General features: G+C 35.8%; 1 pseudogene; it reads left to right on the top strand.

Moving 5' to 3' along the window:
• The first annotated feature begins 288 nt into the window (after nucleotides 1-288).
• On the top strand, nucleotides 289-16,401 carry LOC107880737 (uncharacterized protein At2g29880 pseudogene; annotated as a pseudogene).
• Nucleotides 16,402-18,277: the final 1,876 nt, after the last annotated feature.

Here is an 18,277-nt window from a genome sequence, read left to right as displayed (position 1 = left end):
CAGTCACAATAGAATTGTTTTCGTCTTTAATTCATTTGTTTTCGTCTAGATTCCAAAAGTAGAGTAGGAGGACTTGTTAATTGAACTGAAACAACTTTATACATGCAAAACTCAACTTGGTCTTGTCAAAGACCTAGGACTTGCCATTAATATTTACCAAAGTTAGAAAGAAAATAGAAAATAGGAAACATGAATGAAATTCTTTTCTTTTCTTTTCTTCTTTGGTATGATACGTATTCTTGTGAAATAACTAATAAATTTCTTACATATGTTGTAGTAATAATTTAAATGGGGGATTCACAACAAGGAAATAACAAAGGAATGGGCAAAGAGAAAGAGAACTACAAATCTTGGACCATGGACGATACCAATGAGTTGTTGCACCTCTTGGTGGATGCTATGAATAGGGGATTGAGTGATGGTAATGGGTCACTTAGCAAGCAAAATGTAGAAAGAGTGATACTTCCTCATTTTAATGCAAAAATTAGGTTCCCAAAAACTTATAACACTACTACAAAAAAGGAAAACCACGACGGGAATTCACCGTCGTGTATTCTGTTTTCAAATCGTCGTGGAATCCACCGACATCTTTTCCATAACCAAATCACGACGGTGAATAACCGTCGTTGTTAAAACAAAAAACGTCATCAAAAAATAAAAACCGACGTCTTTGTGCTGCAAAAAGACATAAAAAACAGTCGAGGATGAGAATAGACGACCAACTCCAACAAAAAAAACGTCGTTAAAAAGGAAACAGATGACAAATATAAATACGACGTCTTTACAATCATAATAGACGACGTTATTGACACCTACTACGTCACAACATTTCCCACAACCGTCGTAAAATAAATTTTCCACTTCGATTTTTTATGAATTATGACGTGGAAATAGATGTCGTCATTAATTACGACGTATGTATTTACTTAGACGACGTTGAAATGAATAAACAACGTCGGTTCCAAATAAATGAGAGCCGTATTACAGAATTTATACATCATATTTTGAAAATAAACGACGTGGAAAAAATGATGGGGTCATTAATTACGACACAGTAATTTATAAGGACGACGTTGTCGTCTATATACAACGTCGGTACCATGAAAAAGACCGTCGTGTTTAATAATTTATACGTCTTCATTAAAAATTAACGCCGCCTAATTCACCTTAACGTCGACGAATTTAATGGACTTCAAATACCGTCGTGAATTCATCCTTTTCCACTTCGTTTATTAAAGAACTTACGACGTGGTAAATTCATGACGACGTCGTCTTTTGTAACGCGTTCAGTTAAAATTCTCATCTTTTAGACGCCGGTATTATGGGATTGAGTCGTGTTATTTTGAATTACATGGCGTTCTTTATGCTTGTCCGACGTGTTATCCTGGATTATCGTTTCACAATAGCGCCGTGGTTCTTCATTGTTACTTTGCTTTAAGACGCGTCGGTAAATATATTGCGGTCGTTGAATGCTCCAAAACGTCGTTATTTATTAGAATGTACTTTTGTTTTTCACATTTTTATCAAAACCGTGGTTTTATAACTGGAACCAGTAATTTTGTTCGATTGTTTTGTGGCCAAAACTGTATAATGAAAGTGAAGAAATCACATTACAATATATTACAAAATTAATGTCATACACTGCCAATTAAAAGCATCATTCAACCCATATATCTTCACACCCATCTCAATATTTTGACTCCTAACTCAACCACCACTTCATCAAATGTGTCAACATTTGGCATCCCCCTAGTAAATGGCTCACACTCAATTCTCACATCACCTAAGACATCATCACCAATAACATCATTATATTCTCTATTAGGCATTGATAACACTACCGACCAACCACGATGCATCGGGTCGTCAACAAAAAATACTTGTTTGACTTGAGAAGCCAAAACAAATTGGTCATTCCTATGTCCAATTTTACTCAAATCTACAAGGGTAAATCCAAGTTCGTCCACTACAAGACCAGAAGTATTATCAATCCAATCACACCTAAAGACTGGGATTGTAAACTTTTGGTAGTCAAGGTCCCAAATTTCTTAAATGACACCATAGAAACCCATATTTGAGAGAATTGGGTTTTTATCCTTGGCACTAGCAACTTGCATAGTATGTGCAAGTAAATAAACTCCACTATTTTGAGTTGTCCGCACATCATCTTGTGCCTTGATGTTGAATTTAATACCTTTAATGAGATAGCTCCTATATAATGGCACTTTGCCATGTTTGGACCATTGCTAGCCACCTTAAATTTTCTCGATACGCCATAATTGTCTTCCTCATTAAGTTCACTTTGAACCTGCAAATTAATCATATAACTTAATTCAATCTAACATAGAAAGAAGAAAATTAAAAGTCCAATATGTTATTCAATAACATATACCTTGAAGCGTAGCCATTGAATGAAAGTGCTATTGTACTTATCCTGCAGCCACTTTGTTCTCTTTCTAAATTTTGGATAAGTGGTCGGATGTGGATCATATGTTGCCTACATGACACACAAAATTCAAGTATTACGGTCCCAAACATATAAGATAAACATAAGAAATAATTTAACATGGAAACTTAAAGAATAAAACTCATACGCACTGATATAAGGTAGGACTTCCTCCGTATTCTCCAAGACATATAGATGTGCTTGGTTCAACAGTCCCGATCAACTACGCTCACTGTGCAACCCTGATAATGGCTTTGAAACTCCCATCTTTTGGCTTGAAGGCACTCCAACTGTACTAACATCGATAAATGCTCGGTACAAAACTCTACACTTCTTGACTATATACCGCTCAAGAATGCAACCTTCTGGACGAGTGCGATTCTCAACATACCCTTTAGCACTTTCATATATCTTTCAAACGGATACATCCATCTAAAATATATCGCCCACACAGCATTTAACTTTTCTCGACAAGATGTACTACTAGATGAACCATGATATCAAAGAATGAAGGGGGAAAGTATTTCTCAAGCAAACACAAAGTAACTACTACATCTTCTTCTAACTTATCTAGCTTGGAAACATCAAGCAGTCTTTGCACATATAGCATTGAAGAAGAAGCACAAACGAGTTATTGCATACCTTGCAGTGCTTCTCCAAAAGTAACGCAATTGCCACAGGAGTGTTTGCCTGCTTTTGCGCTTACTCCTATGATGGAAGGGCAAAGTTCCCATCGCCATGAGAACCATAAACTGGTCGACAAGTCGCTTTCTTTGGTGTGCGAGCGTGCCACTACTAGCAATAAAAATTTAGCAGACTTAGTTTGGAATAGATAACTTGCCCCAAGTTCGATTTGCAAACAAACGACATTGTGAATTTGGGTGAGGAATATCTCCCAAGTAAGTTCTTTTCTTGCCTCGCATGGTGAGGACTTTAACAATTTATCTCAAGATAAAAAGGTGTTCTAGCGTAATGGTTGATGGAATTTAAACTGCTTTTAGCGTAATCGATGGAATTTAAACTGCTTTTAAGCGTAATGATGGAATTTAAATCGCTTTTAGCGTAATCGCCTTTTACAAAACTATAACAATAAATACTCATGCTAGAGAGATGAAGATACAGCTTGGAACTCCATTTACCGGATGGGAGGCTCTGCTCGGCCGGATCGAAATGTCCGGCCGGATCGAGATGTCCGGCCGGATCGACCGCTGACAACTCGATTGCTAAGCTTCAACTATAAATCGATACCAAAGGTTGATTCGCAGAGCTTCAATGTACTTTAAGCTTTTGTGAAGCTTCGAGGGGCGTAATCGCGGCTTCTTCACCTGTAAAGTGGCGTTCTCGAGGACTTCAAAGTGGGCTAGAGACTGCACTGTGAAATTTGTTGAGGTTTTCATGTTTGGGAAAAGCTCAAGCTCTACCTGTCTTGGTTTTTGCTAAGTCCGAACCTTGGGAATTCTAATCTAAAGCTGGTTTTCACTTGGAATTCAAGTGAGCTTCTGGTTGAGTTGTTTGTTTGTGAGTGTCTTAGCTCAATGAGCTTTGGTTGCTTCAGTGTTTTGAAGGTTTTTTTAGATCAAGTGATCATTTTGAGTTTTTGTTTTTGATTGATTTTTTGGTTTTTTGAGTGTCTTTACCCTGTTCACTCCTTCTTGTATTTATAGTAAAACTGTTTCTTCTCTGGAGTAGGGTGATTGTGTTTTTTTATTGGGCGGCAAAGATATTTCCCCCTTTTCCTCTTCTTCTTCATTTTGGCATATAGGCTTTGGATAGGCGATCACTTCCTGCTTTTCACCGCCTTGTGATATTTTACCCGTGATGGTTAGTTTGATTCCTTTTCCGACACCTCGCTTTCCTCGCTTATCCCTCTTTGAGATTGTAACTTGCTTATCTTCTTGGGAGAATTACCTTCTCGAGAAGACAGAAGAAAAATCTCTGAATATACATATATAAGAGGGATTTGATCTTCATTCTTAATCAACTTGATGTCATGAACCCTTCAATCACTTCTTCTATGGCGTTGCCATTGCTGACTTTTTTATCCCAAAGGTTGCCATTGCTGACTTTTTATCCTTGTCGACTTCGCCATTGTCGACTTTTTATCCCGAGGTTGCCACGTGGGATTGTTCCTTCTTCGACTCCCTCTTCCTATTATGTTTGGGCCTGTGAGGCCCAAATCACCTTTATTTGCTCTGATGAGCCTTGGGGACTCTTCGGTTTTTTGGGCTTCCTTCTTTTACTGGATGTGTCAATTTTTGGCCCAAACAGGAGCAATTGTTGCATTAAGGTATGACAATCATGTGATTTAAGGCCAAGAAGTCTTGAATCTTGTAAAGATACAAGATTTTTTATATTTGAAGAATAACCTTCAGGGACCTTCATACCATAGAAAGAATTGCAAACCTCTCTCTTCTCTGCTCTTGACAAATTCCAAGGCCCGGGAGGCAAACGAGTACGTCTTTCTCCATACTGGTTGCAAATCGTTTTGACCCCATGTTCAATAAATCTAATTGAGCAGCAATCCCATCTTTATTTTTTCCAGGATCTCCAGCAATGTACCAATGATACTATCGCAAACATTCTTCTCAATGTGCATAACATCTAGGACATGCCTCACAGGAAGGTATTTCCAATACTCGAGATCAAAGAATATTGATTTCTTCTTCCAACAAACTCACACCATCTTCAACCATATGCAGCACTTCTTCTCCGGTTAATGGCTCAGAGGCGTGCCATATTCAGTTTCTCATTAAAAGCTGCACGTTGCCTCCTATATGGATGATTGATCGGTAACCATTTTCTATGCCCAATGTAACAAATTTTGTGGCCATTTTTCAACTGTGACTAGGTGTATCATCGCGCATATTGGACAAGCTTTATATCCTTTAACAACACAACCAGATAAGTTTCCATAGGCGGGGAAATCATTAATTGTCCACATTAATGCAGCTCTGAGTGTAAAGTATTCTCCATTATGTGCATCATACACTCTTCCAATCTCATCCCACAAAGATTTTAAATCATCAATCAAAGGCTCCAAGTAGACGTCTATATCATTTCCGGGTTGTTTAGGACCGGAAATCAATAAGGTCAACATCATGAACTTTCGTTTCATGCACAACCATGGAGGGAGATTATATGTAACTAAGATAACTGGCCAGCAACTATATCTGCTACTTAGAGAACTGGGGATTGAATCCATCGGATGACAGAGCCAATCTCAAGTTTCTCGGCTCATTACCAAACTCGGGCCATTTATCATCAAGAAGTTTCCAAGACGGGAATCCTGGATGAGACATATAACCACAATTGATTTTCTAGCAGCATGCCAAGTCAAACTCTTAGCGGTCTCATGTGATCGAAACATCCTTTTAAACCTTGGAATTGGAGGAAAATACCACACCACCTTCGCTGGCACACCCTCTTTCAAGATTGAATCTTTGCCTTCCTTCCACCTTGAGATACCACAATTAGGACAATGAGTTAAATCCTCATACTCCTTCCTATACAAGATGCAATCATTGGGGCATGCTGCATTTTCTCATAACTCAGCCCCAATGCACACAAAGTCTTTTTTGCCTCATACATAGAGGCCGGTATTGTATTTCCTTCTGGAAGCAAATCGCCTTGAAGTATCAATAATTCTGTAAAACAGCCATCACTCATCCCATATTTTGCCTTCAAATTATACAACTTCACTAATACCGATAACTTCGTGTACTTTCTACAACCAGGGTACAATGGTTGATCTCCATCCCCAATCACATTGGCAAACTCATAAGGATCAGATCCAAAATCACCAAAATCATTATCATCCATCTCTATTTCTTGGACACAAAACTGTACCTACTATGGTCATCATCTTCTTCAACATTTCTACTAGCATTAGTAGTTGCTTCCCAAGGTTCTCCGTGAAATGTCCAATTCTTATAGCTTTGGTCAACTCCATTAAAGTATAAGTGATCCCTTATAATTCCAACCCCAAACAATTTCAAATTAACACATTTAACACATGGACAACGGATATGTGTGGTAGTTAGAAGATTTTCTACAGAAAAGTTCAAAAATGCTTCCACCCCTAACTCATATGCCTTCGATCTTCTATCCGAGTGCATCCATGACTTATCCATCTCCGACACTATACCCTATTATATATAATAAAGTGAAAAGGAAAGCAATGACCATCACTATAGCAGATTATATAAAGTCTAATAGCAACTAATATACAACATAGACGACGGTTTTTAAACAAAACAGCGTATTTGACATATATAGGACGGATTTTACGTCGTCTAATTATAACCACGACGGTAGTTACATAACACCGTCGTGTATAAATAATAAAAACGACGGTTTAAAGTAAAAACCGTCGTCGTATGCCTGAAAACACATCGATATCCAGTTTATTTTCAAGATCCCAAAACCCTATTAAGAACACAACATAGACATGAAACCAAGCAAGAAACCAACATATACGTGAAACCAACATATACTAAGCATGAAAACAATAAATCCATTCCCAATTCAACATAACAGAGAGTGATTAAAAGATCCGACAAAATGAAATCCATTCCCAATTCAACATAACAGAGAGTGATCAAGAAAACATTAAACAGAAAATCCATGAACCCATACCTCCAACAACATTATTAACAGATCGCAAAACATATACCTAAAACCCTTTAACAAAACAACGTAATATATCATTCAATGAATTTACAAGGGGAAGAGAGGGTTTGTACTTACAGGTTGGCAGAGCTCACAGATTATGACCAAATTGGATTTGACACAGCCTGGCCCAACTTTGAATTAGAGATGAAGTGAGAGAGCGAAATGTTATGTTGCGCGAAATCTGACAATTTTAGGGTTCAGGGTTAGAAGTATAAAAATAAGAGCCAAATCTGAAAATTTTAGGTCCCGCGAAAAAACACGCGTCGTTAAAATTTAACATTAAACATGACGCTTATTACATTAAGGACGTCGTGGTAAAACTATGTACCACGCAAAATCAAAAAAGGCGTTAAAACTATGAAAAACCACGGCGGGGTTAATTAACTACCGACGTAGTAAACAATAATAAACGACTCACGTGTAAACAAAACGTCGTTTAAAAAGAAACGACGTCGGATTTTTCACCATACGACGTAAACTCCATATTCCACGACTCAATCACCGTCATTAAAAGTAATACCCTAAACTTTAAAACCCTAAATTATATATTTGTAAAATTTAATTTTATAAAATTGTTTATGGTTTTACATCCTAATAAATAACAAACATAAACCCTAAACCCCAAAAATTATACTTTAACCATAAACCCTAATAAATAACAACCCTAATCCCCAAACCCTAAACCCTAAACCATCAAACTATGTAAGTGATGCTATGACTCATCAAAACAATTTTATTTAGGTTGGACATTTTAATCTTTTATTACACAAACTGCATTTTTTTGGGTTTTAGGGGGAAGAAAATATATCAATGACTTCATAGGAGTTGAAGTTGAATTTTTTGAATTTATTTTAAATTTATTTTTAAAATTTTGAATTAAAAATAATAAAATATTCTTATGTCAACAACAAACCACAGCGGGGTTAATTAACTACCGACGTTGTAAACAATAATAAACGACTCACGTGTAAACAAAACGTCGTTTAAAAGAGAAACGACGTCGGATTTTTCACCATACGACGTAAACTCAATATTCCACGACTCAATCACCGTCGTTAAAAGTAATACCCTAAACTTTAAAACCCTAAATTATATATTTGTAAAATTTAATTTTATAAAATTGTTTATGGTTTTACATCCTAAGAAATAACAAACATAAACCCTAAACCCCAAAAATTATACTTTAACCATAAACCCTAATAAATAACAACCCTAATCCCCAAACCCTAGACCCTAAACCATCAAACTATGTAAGTGATGCTATGACTCATCAAAACAATTTTATTTAGGTTGGACATTTTAATCTTTTATTACACAAACTGCATTTTTTTGGGTTTTAGGGGGAAGAAAATATATCAATGACTTCATAGGAGTTGAAGTTGAATTTTTTGAATTTATTTTAAATTTATTTTTAAAATTTTGAATTAAAAATAATAAAATATTCTTATATCAACAACAAACCACGACGTTGTAAATAATAATAAACGACTCACATGTAAAAAGGACGTCGTTTAAAAGAGAAACCATGGCGGATGTTTCACCATCAGACGTAAAATACATATTCAACGACCTAATCACCGTCGTTATAAGGTATTAACCTAAACCCTAATAAACGACTTACTTGTTCAAAAGCACGTCGTTTAAAAGCGAAACCATGGCGAAATTGTCATCAAAACGACGTCTTATGTACGTCCCATCACGTCTAAATATCATTTTACGTCGGTTTTTTACATAATTATGTCGTTGGAAAGTTATTACACGTCGGTTACGCAATTTGTTTTTTCTTTTATATTATGAAAACCTCAACAAATTTTCAGGGAAAAAAAGGATGTATATTATAGACAAAATTTGGACATTATATATTATAGACAAAATTAGTACATATAAAAATATCAAGTGTTCCAAAAATCCTCTAATCCATATGAAGGCAAACAAACTCTGCCCATTCTTTCCTGACTTCATCAATGGCTGCTTGGGGGTATGGCGCTTGATCTTTTCCCTTGGCAAACTGCAATCCATAAACAATGATTATTAAGCTTTACAAAATAAAAAGAAATTCAGACACAGACGACGTTTTTTTCATAACCGACGTAGTATATCGATTCAACGACGGTAATTTTAAATGACCGTCGTTGATAATACAAAAAACCACAAAAAATGTTTCTGAAAATTTTATTCTTACCTTCTTCTCAAACTCCAAGGAAGGATCCATGATGATGTCCCTCATGAAGCGCATCACATAATACCCGCATTCGACACTGCTGGGTTGCTTTGGTGTGCCTGGCGAGTTTTCAGATTGGTGCTTTACGGCTGAGTCTCGCCTATGTAGGAATTATAAATTTTAAAGCATTCACGATGTTTTTGCCCTCATCATCAACCACACGATTTCCAGTGCGGAGGATCCGAAAATAGACGGTTTCCCTCTTTGCCCTCACAATCAAGAAGACCCAATGACGGCTGCACAAAAATAAAATAAAAACGACGGTTAATATAAAAGTCAAGCACAGAGGGAAAAGCGCGTTTATTTATAAAAACCGACGTATTATATAGTTTCACACGGCGTAATAACTTAATCATCGGCGTTATTATAAATTTATCACGCGATAATTAACTACCGACGTGGTTAGTTGTTTCAAACGACTCAATAAATAAATAACCGACGTGGTTAGATGTTTCAAGCGACACGAATTAGTTAAGCAGTTTTATAAGTGGTCAATTAGTGAAAATCATACAAACAAAATCCTTTTAAGGAGACTAACCCTGGATTGTAAGGCATCATGAAAATCTGTTCACCATCTGTTTTTGAAGTCGATGGCTACAATTCGTGATCATCGATTAGTGATCCGGCGTTGGCACTAACTCTGAGCAGGTCGATAAAGCCAACCATGCTGCACATATTTCCTTCTCTCAAAACATCATATAAGCATCTAAATATATAAAACAAACGACGGTTATTTATACACAAACGACGTATTATACAATTTCACACGACTGAAATAGAAAAGACGTGATAACTAATTTATCACGATGGTAAAAAAAGAACGACGTGGTTAGTGGTTTAAAAGCGACGTAATAATTAAACAACCGACGTCTTATGATATAATGTTTGATATTTGATTAGGACGAACCTCATATATACTGCAACCACAGTAGCCCCAATTTCTTCCGTGCACAAATGTAATATCTTCATGCAAGACGAAGGTACTTGATCTGCACCAAACACCTCCTTCTCAATGTTGAAGGTCATGATCTTCTCCTGAGGCTTTAGTGTCGTTTCCACATAACGACAAAGGGACTGTAAGGAAGATGGCACCTCCACATTAGAAATAATCAACTACTTCAGATTACCCTGTTTAAAGAAATAAAGCAAAATAAAATGACGTGGTAATTCATTAAAAACGACGGTTTAAATTAAAAAACGTCGTCTTATTATAATTTAAACGACGATAATTAAATACCGTCGTTTTAGATAACTATCGACGTCGTAGAAAATAAATTCCGACGTCTAATGTGAAAACAAACGACGGTTTAAAGAAAAATATCGACGTCTGAAATGTGAAAAACAAATTAAAAAGGCAAAGTTATGAGAATATACCTCCTCGTCATGCTTTTCTTCTTCTTGTTTTTCTTCTTTCTTCTCTTCATCATTTGTGTCTTCCTTTTGGCCTTCATCTTTTTTCTCTTTTTTTTCTTCCTTCTTCCCTTCATCTTTGTTTTCTCCTTTCTTCTCTTCATCTTGATTATCTAAAGCCCCAGATTTCTGTTTTAAATAATAAAGAAATATATATATAAGACAGATTTATGCAGAGAGTAAAAAATTAAACCAAAACGTCGTGGTAAGGCATAACCTAAGACGGTATGTAAGAATTATGGACGTCTTAAAATTATTAAACGATGGTAAATAATAAACGTCGTGGTAATTGTATATTACGTCGTTAAGGACTAAAACCGTCGTCTAAAAACCACAAAGTACGACGTCTAGTGGCGTGTAAAACAAGTAAACTAAATACGACGTGATATTTAAATAAACACGACGGGTTATTTATAAAATCGTCGTGGTATGTTTTTAAAACGACGGGTTTATTCATAATAACGACGTCTAATGTAAAAAAACAGAGAATTCAAAGTTCGGTTATGTTACCGTTTCTTCCTGCTGTTCCCCATTTTTGGCAGTATCATCCTCTAAATGTTGGGATCTCCCTTCAGAACAGCTTGCTTTATCGGACATTGGATTTATGGGACTTTGCTGTAGACCTTGGTTTTGAGAGGGGCTAGTTTTCGGTTTAAGCATGCTTGGATCAAAATTGGGGATGAGGTGGGAAAGCTGACTTAGTAAATGTTCCCTCTCAGCCTCTACTAATTGTTTGGTTCTAGCTTCCATCTTCTTAGTCTCCTCTTGAAGGACAAGTCTTACACTTTCCTTCAATTGATCAGCAAACTTTACCCTCTGTGGTCTAGGTAAATTGAAGAATTGCCTAGGGGAAATCCCAGCACCTACCCCTCTTACTCTCCCTGGATGCTCGGGACCCAAAGCCAAGGTCAAGACATCATTACTGCCAGTTACACTCAGACTGCCTTCAACCACTTGTTTTTGCAATTCATCCTAAAACAAAGACATACAAAAAAGTCGGCACAAGAAAACACACGACGGTTATTTATAAACAAACGACGCAGTATATAATTTCACACGATGCACCAAAATAGAAATCGACGTTATAATATATTTATAACGACGTTAATTAAAACCGACGTGGTTAGATGTTTAAAACGACGCAATAAATAAACCACCGGCGTCTTTTGCTGTAATTACTGAAAACGAGTTGTGATTCCAGATTTAGATCTTTCACGACGTTTTTGAAAACATTTCGACGTAGTAATAACATTAAAGCGACGAAAAAATAAACCACCGACGTCTTATCTATAATTACTGAAAACGAGTTGTGATTCCAGTTTTAGATCTTTCACGACGTTTTTAAAATATTTCGACGTAGTAAAATCATTAACACGACGAAAAAATATAACATAAGACGTAATAAGAATTATATATACACAGTTTAATAAAATTTTAAAACAGAGTGTGTATGCATACAATTAATTTTGCTTTCTCTGTCACCTTTGGATCTGGGATGTTACCATGTTTGTCCTGTCTAGCTTTCTTCCATAAGGTAGATCGATCAATTTCTACCCCAGGCATGGTTTCCTCCAATTGATCCTCCAAACCAGCATATCCTTTTCGAGACAATCGATGATTGTACTCAAGTTTCTCCCTAATCTGTGAATGTTGAGAATGCACAAACTCAAATTCTTTGGATAACCTTGAAGCTACAAAGGCATCCCATTCTGCTTTCTCTATGAATTTATATACTTCAGGGGGTTGGCTTAATTTCTCCCTCTCCTTGATGTATGGAAGGATATAATGCCTCGTCAGTGTAGACTTGAAATCCTTCCATTTCTTGGCAGCAGAAGATAACACCGAGGTCTTGCCCCCTTGACCTACCACAAAAGCCATGTCAACGGCTTCCCAAATCTGCTCCTTTATATCATTGGGGATTTCAGCCCATTTCTTGTCCACAAGTGGGACTGGAGCGTGCCAACACACCAATGTAGGACTGCATCTCAAGTATGTGCAGGGCCACATCCTTTCCCCCTTTTATTGTACTCAACAACTGGCTTGATTTTCTGCAATTTTCTCTTCACAACACGAGGCATTGTGCTCATACCTCGACCTGACTTTGAATCCTCAGAAATTGTTGTCGGGCTGCTTGGTTCTGTCTCAGCAGATGAAACAAACTTCATCTTCTTCAAGGGCTTGTCTTGAGGAGTTACCATTCCAAGCTCCTTACCTCCATTTTTTTTGAGCCAGAGTACTTACTTTGGTCTTGAGAAACCATGGTTACAGAATAAACAAACACTGCAAGTGAAAATATTTCGGGAAAAAATTAGAACACAAACGACGGTTATTTATAAACTACGACGTATGATAAGATTTTACACGACGTAATAACATAACATCAGACGTAATAAATGTTTAAAGAAGAAACAATATAAATGTTTAAACAACGACGAAACAATATTAAATAAGACGTAATAAGAACTTATTACGGCGATATTTACACGACGTCGTGATATTCATATTAACACGACGTAAATATTAATATACCGTCGTGTTATGGATATTCACACGACGTGAATAATAAGCTACCGTCGTATTTATAAGAAACCAAAAACATTTTTCTTTCTCTGTGAATGTTTGATTGCAGGTTTAATTTCTCTGAAACATGGTTTTTGTTTTTCCTAATTTGATAAAATACAAAGAAAAAAAGCTTTGGCATCTTTTTATAGACGACGGTATCTTAAAACAACGTCGTGGTATGAACATTCACACGGCGTCAATAATAAGATACCGTCGTCTATATAAGATACCAAACCCTACTTTCTTTCTCTCTGTATTTTATCAAATTAGGAAAAACGAAAACCATGGTTCAGAGAAATCAAACCTGCAACTAAACAAGCAAATAAAAATTTGACCGTCATTTTAAAAACAACTTAGATCAATTTTAAGACGACGCTAGGACGACTGACGAACCGTCGTGGTCTACATATTTAACCACGTAAATACAAAGCTACCGTCGTCTTATTTAGTTGAATTAGTTGTGTTCAAAGTTGAAACTTTCCCTCTCTTTCTGTGTATTTTATCAAACTTGAAAGAATAAAAATGATTTTCGCCAGAAAAAAGGTAAAAAGATTTTCAAAACAAAAACAGTATGAGCATGCAAAATAGCAACAAAAATAGTGAGAAATGAAAGCTTACCTTTTGCGTGCAATGAAAGCTTTCTCTCGGATTTTGGTGTTTAAGTTCAGAGGCGACGACGAAGACAAGAAGAAGCGATAGGATACTCGGCGATGCTCGACAAGGAAAAAGGACGAAAAGTTTTCTCGAGATAGAAATTTTTCTCGGGTTTGGAAACAGTGCATGTGTAAGTCAGGTAGACGAAAAGTTGTATATGTATACAAACCGTTTCATAGTAATAAGACGGCGGTTTACATATAACGACGACGTATTAATAGACAAACTACGACGTTAATTTGAACTTATGACGTGGTACATAATACGACAGTAGTGTTGTAGGTACCGCCGTAGTAAACTCCTAAATAAAAGTCGATAACTCAATATCTCGCGTCATGGTAGAAATATTTAACACGACGGTTGTTTCAAATTTACGACGTGTATTTTTATAATATACGTCGTTTTATTGTAATATACCGACGTGGATAACACTAAACTAAAACGACGTATTCTTTTTTCGCGACGTGGATTCGTTTTTACACGTCGTTATGTGTAATATAAGCGACGTGGATTTTATTTTTTTATTATAAATATAATTTTTTTCTCCTTTTTCTTATAGTTTATTTTTCAAAAACAGTGCCTTATACATATAGTTTTTTTCGAGGAAATTAATGTTCTAGAATTTATAAAGTTTCTTTTCTAGGTGACTGATTTAAATCAAATAAAAATATAAAACAACGACTGTTTTTGTTATACCGTCGTTGTTTCTTGTCGTCTTAAGTAAGAAGAAAACGACGTAATGTATTTGTTACCGACGAGGATTATTTTTGTTAAACGTCGTTATGTGTAATATAACCGACGTGGATTTGGTTTTTTAATTATAAATAGGGTTTTTTTCCACGGGTTCTTTCAGTTTTAGTATTCGATTAGGGTTTCAACTTCTTCTTGCCCCTTTCTCTGTCTCACCTCATCTCTTGGGAGGCAATTGTTTGAATGTTGGTTATCTGTGGCTGATTGCAAATCTGATTGCAAATCACCAATTTTCAATAAATTGTCTCGCTGATTGCAAATCTGTGGCTGCCGTCGTGAAGTTTTAGGAGGCAATTGTTTGGATGTGAATGTGTGTGTGCGTTTGTGTAGATACACAAACGCACACGCATCATTCACTTCCAAAATTGTCTCTCGATTGCAAATCTGAGGTCGTCAAATTTCAGATGCAATTTTGTGGATGTTAATGTGTATGTGCGTTTGTGTATCTCAAAGACACAAATACACATACATCATTAACCTCTAAAATATTGTCTTCTGGTAAGATTATGATGAGCAACAGAGTTCCATCTTGTAAGATTTCCTAACCCTTGTGATCTCAGAATAATCTGATTATGTCGGCGGTTTTCTATATAAACCGTCGTGGTTATTTCAATTCTTGTCGTTAAGTAGATCTACCGACGTAGGATAACAAAATCCAAGAAATAAATTGTTAAAAACAATTCTTATTCAGACGACGGTTTAAATATAATGTATGACGTATAAAGTGGACAAATACGACGTTAAATTCTATAATACGTCGTTATATGAAAACCCCAACTTGGTAAGAATTAAAGATGTAAATCGTAGAAATACGAGAAAGGCGTCGTTATATTTACCTTTGCCGTAGTTGTACATTAATTTAATACGGCGGTATTTTGTATTTTACCGCCGTGGATTTATTTGTAATTATCTGACGCCTTACGAAAACTTGGTCATGTTAATTTCGGGTAAAACGACGGCTTTTTTGAAACCGTCGTCTTTACTTTCTACGTCGGTCGGTTCATAACTTCGCCGTTATTTGTTGGCTTCGATTTTACCTCTTGAAAATCCTATTTCAATAAGACGTCAGTTTTTAAATTAAGTACGTCGTGTTTTATGAACAGCCATTTGAAACTCCATTTTTTAGTTGTCTAATGTGTTATTACACCGCGGTTTTATAAAACCGTCGTCTTTTAAAAAACGACGGTTTTCACTTAGACCGTCGTGTTTTTCTGGTCGTCTTTTTCACTTTTTGTAGTAGTGTAATTATTACTTGAGTCAAATGAAATGGTTTAAGAAGCAATATAACAAAATGTCTATGCGTAACAACTTTGGCTTTGGCTGGGACCCAATTGCAAAGACGTTCACTGCTAGTGATGAAGTATGGAAAGATTACTTGAATGTGAGCTTAGTTCATAATCTTTTAAATATATTAATAGCTTACTAGTTTAGTACGATATGTTATTTACAATATATTAACAATGAATAATTTGTTCTTTGCTTGTCCTACTCAAGTCACAGTAAATTTCGAGAAAATAGTATAGTTAATTATGAGGATTTAAAGATTGTCGTTGGGGGTGGAACTGCTACTGGGAATGGCTCCATTGCATTGGGCCCTGATAATATTGATGCAACAACTTATGGGGAAGAAAATAGAGATTTCAGGATAGAAGACTTTTCATATGATCCTACAATGATGCGTTCATAGCAACAAATCACTATGAACCGTCCTACCAGCCTCCATCACCCCGCCAATGTAGTCCACTATCTCATTCCCATTTAGGTTTTGAGGTTCCTACAGAAAAATCAAGTCGCAATAAGCGAAGTAGATCTAACTATGAAGGGAATTCTAGCTCAGTTGGGAACAACTATCAAGCCAAAGTTCTAGAAAATCTTTCTATTGGTATTGAGATTATTTCTGCCAATTTTGAAAAAAAAAAATCTAATCTAATGGAGAGAAGAGAAAGAGAGAGGGATATTTGGGATACTATAAAAGAGATACCAAATTTGGATGACAATACTCCTTACATGGTGGGTGATTTGCTTAATACTAAAGCAAAAAAGGACTTGTTCTTAAAGATGTCATTGGAAGAGAGCTCATCTTGGATAAAATTCAAGTTAGGATGATTTAGTATTTTGATCATCTTGGATTTTGTTGAACTATATTTTTGTTTGTGCTATTTTGGTTGTACTTTGGTTGAACTATTGGGTTATAATTTGGTGGAACTATTGTTATTATAATTTGGTTAAACTATTTTAGTACTTTGGTTGAACTATTTGGGTTATAATTTGGTTGAACTATTGTTGTTGTTTGTTGGTAAATTTTTTGAAATCCCATACATATTACATTTTTGTTAAAAAAAAACGTAAGAGAAAGACAACAACTTCACATACATATTATATTGTTGGTAAATGATTTTAGATCCTCATTGTACTAAACATGAACAATTTTTAATTTTTTATGCAGTTATTATATTGTAATGTGTATCTATATGACTTGACTTGAGTAGAGAATAGTTGTCATGCATATCAGTTCATCTACACAATATTATTTTCTCTTTTTATTGTTTTGCAGCCTCGTATATTTTTTTTACATATGTATAATTTCACAACCGAACATGTATGAAGGTAATGACATAGAGGAGGAAGAAATTGATGATGAAGATATGGATTATGAAGAAATAGATGAATTTTATGAAGCCATTTACACATCAGTGGTGGTAATTTATGTAGTAATGCATGTGCTAAATCAGTTTCTGATTATGACGCGTGGTGAACATATTGAATGTCCATTAACTCGATGGCGATTTACTTGCATTAGGTATGACTAGTGGAGCCTTCCATCCCGCTAGATTAACGAACCAACGCACATTATTCCACCTCAACTACTCAGGTTAGTGCCTCTATGTCAGCACCAACGAACTTCGTTATAATTTGATTGCTCATACTATTTATGTCACGTGGCAGGGATTTGCCAACCAACATTTAAACTCTGCCACCAGAGGTAGCTTTGAGGGTGTGCAAGTGGTGCCACCTCACATGGCCCCCGATTTTGTAGGGCCCCAAAAGTTTTGTGTGTGTATATTATATATATTAATATTACGTATAATATATATTGAAGCGTGCAACGTAGGGGGTCAGTTTAGCATACAATGAAATTAACATTTGAATCTGATATTCATATGTGAATGTATAATTTTGAACATGCTCCTATTCTGAAGTCTAACGTGAAGTTGAAATCACGGTTATTTACTTTGGATTAGTGGATTATTCATATGCTTTACCTTTGAAACTTTCACACACACACCAATATTCGTGCGGGGAGTTAAATGAGTTTTGAGTATTATAATCCTCTTGTTTTATAAAATAGAGGATTAGTTAGCATTTAACTACAAGTTTGAAAAAGTAAATCAGATTGAAAGTGACCAAAGAAGTCACGAACCCTTTATGCAAAAATCGAAGTAAAATTCAAAGAAGCTGGGGTGAAAATTAAAGTGAGTTAAAAGCTTGAAGTTGGAAAATACATACTAGCCTTTTCAACTCGAGTGAGTAAAAAATCTTTCAAATATTTTGAAATTACTAAT

This window comes from Prunus mume, linkage group LG3, assembly GCF_029339155.1.
Source record: "Prunus mume cultivar Tortuosa linkage group LG3, ASM2933915v1, whole genome shotgun sequence".
Classification (NCBI taxonomy): Eukaryota; Viridiplantae; Streptophyta; class Magnoliopsida; order Rosales; family Rosaceae; genus Prunus; species Prunus mume.
Note: the sequence above shows the minus strand (reverse complement) of the source record. Positions and strands in the feature narration are given on the sequence as shown.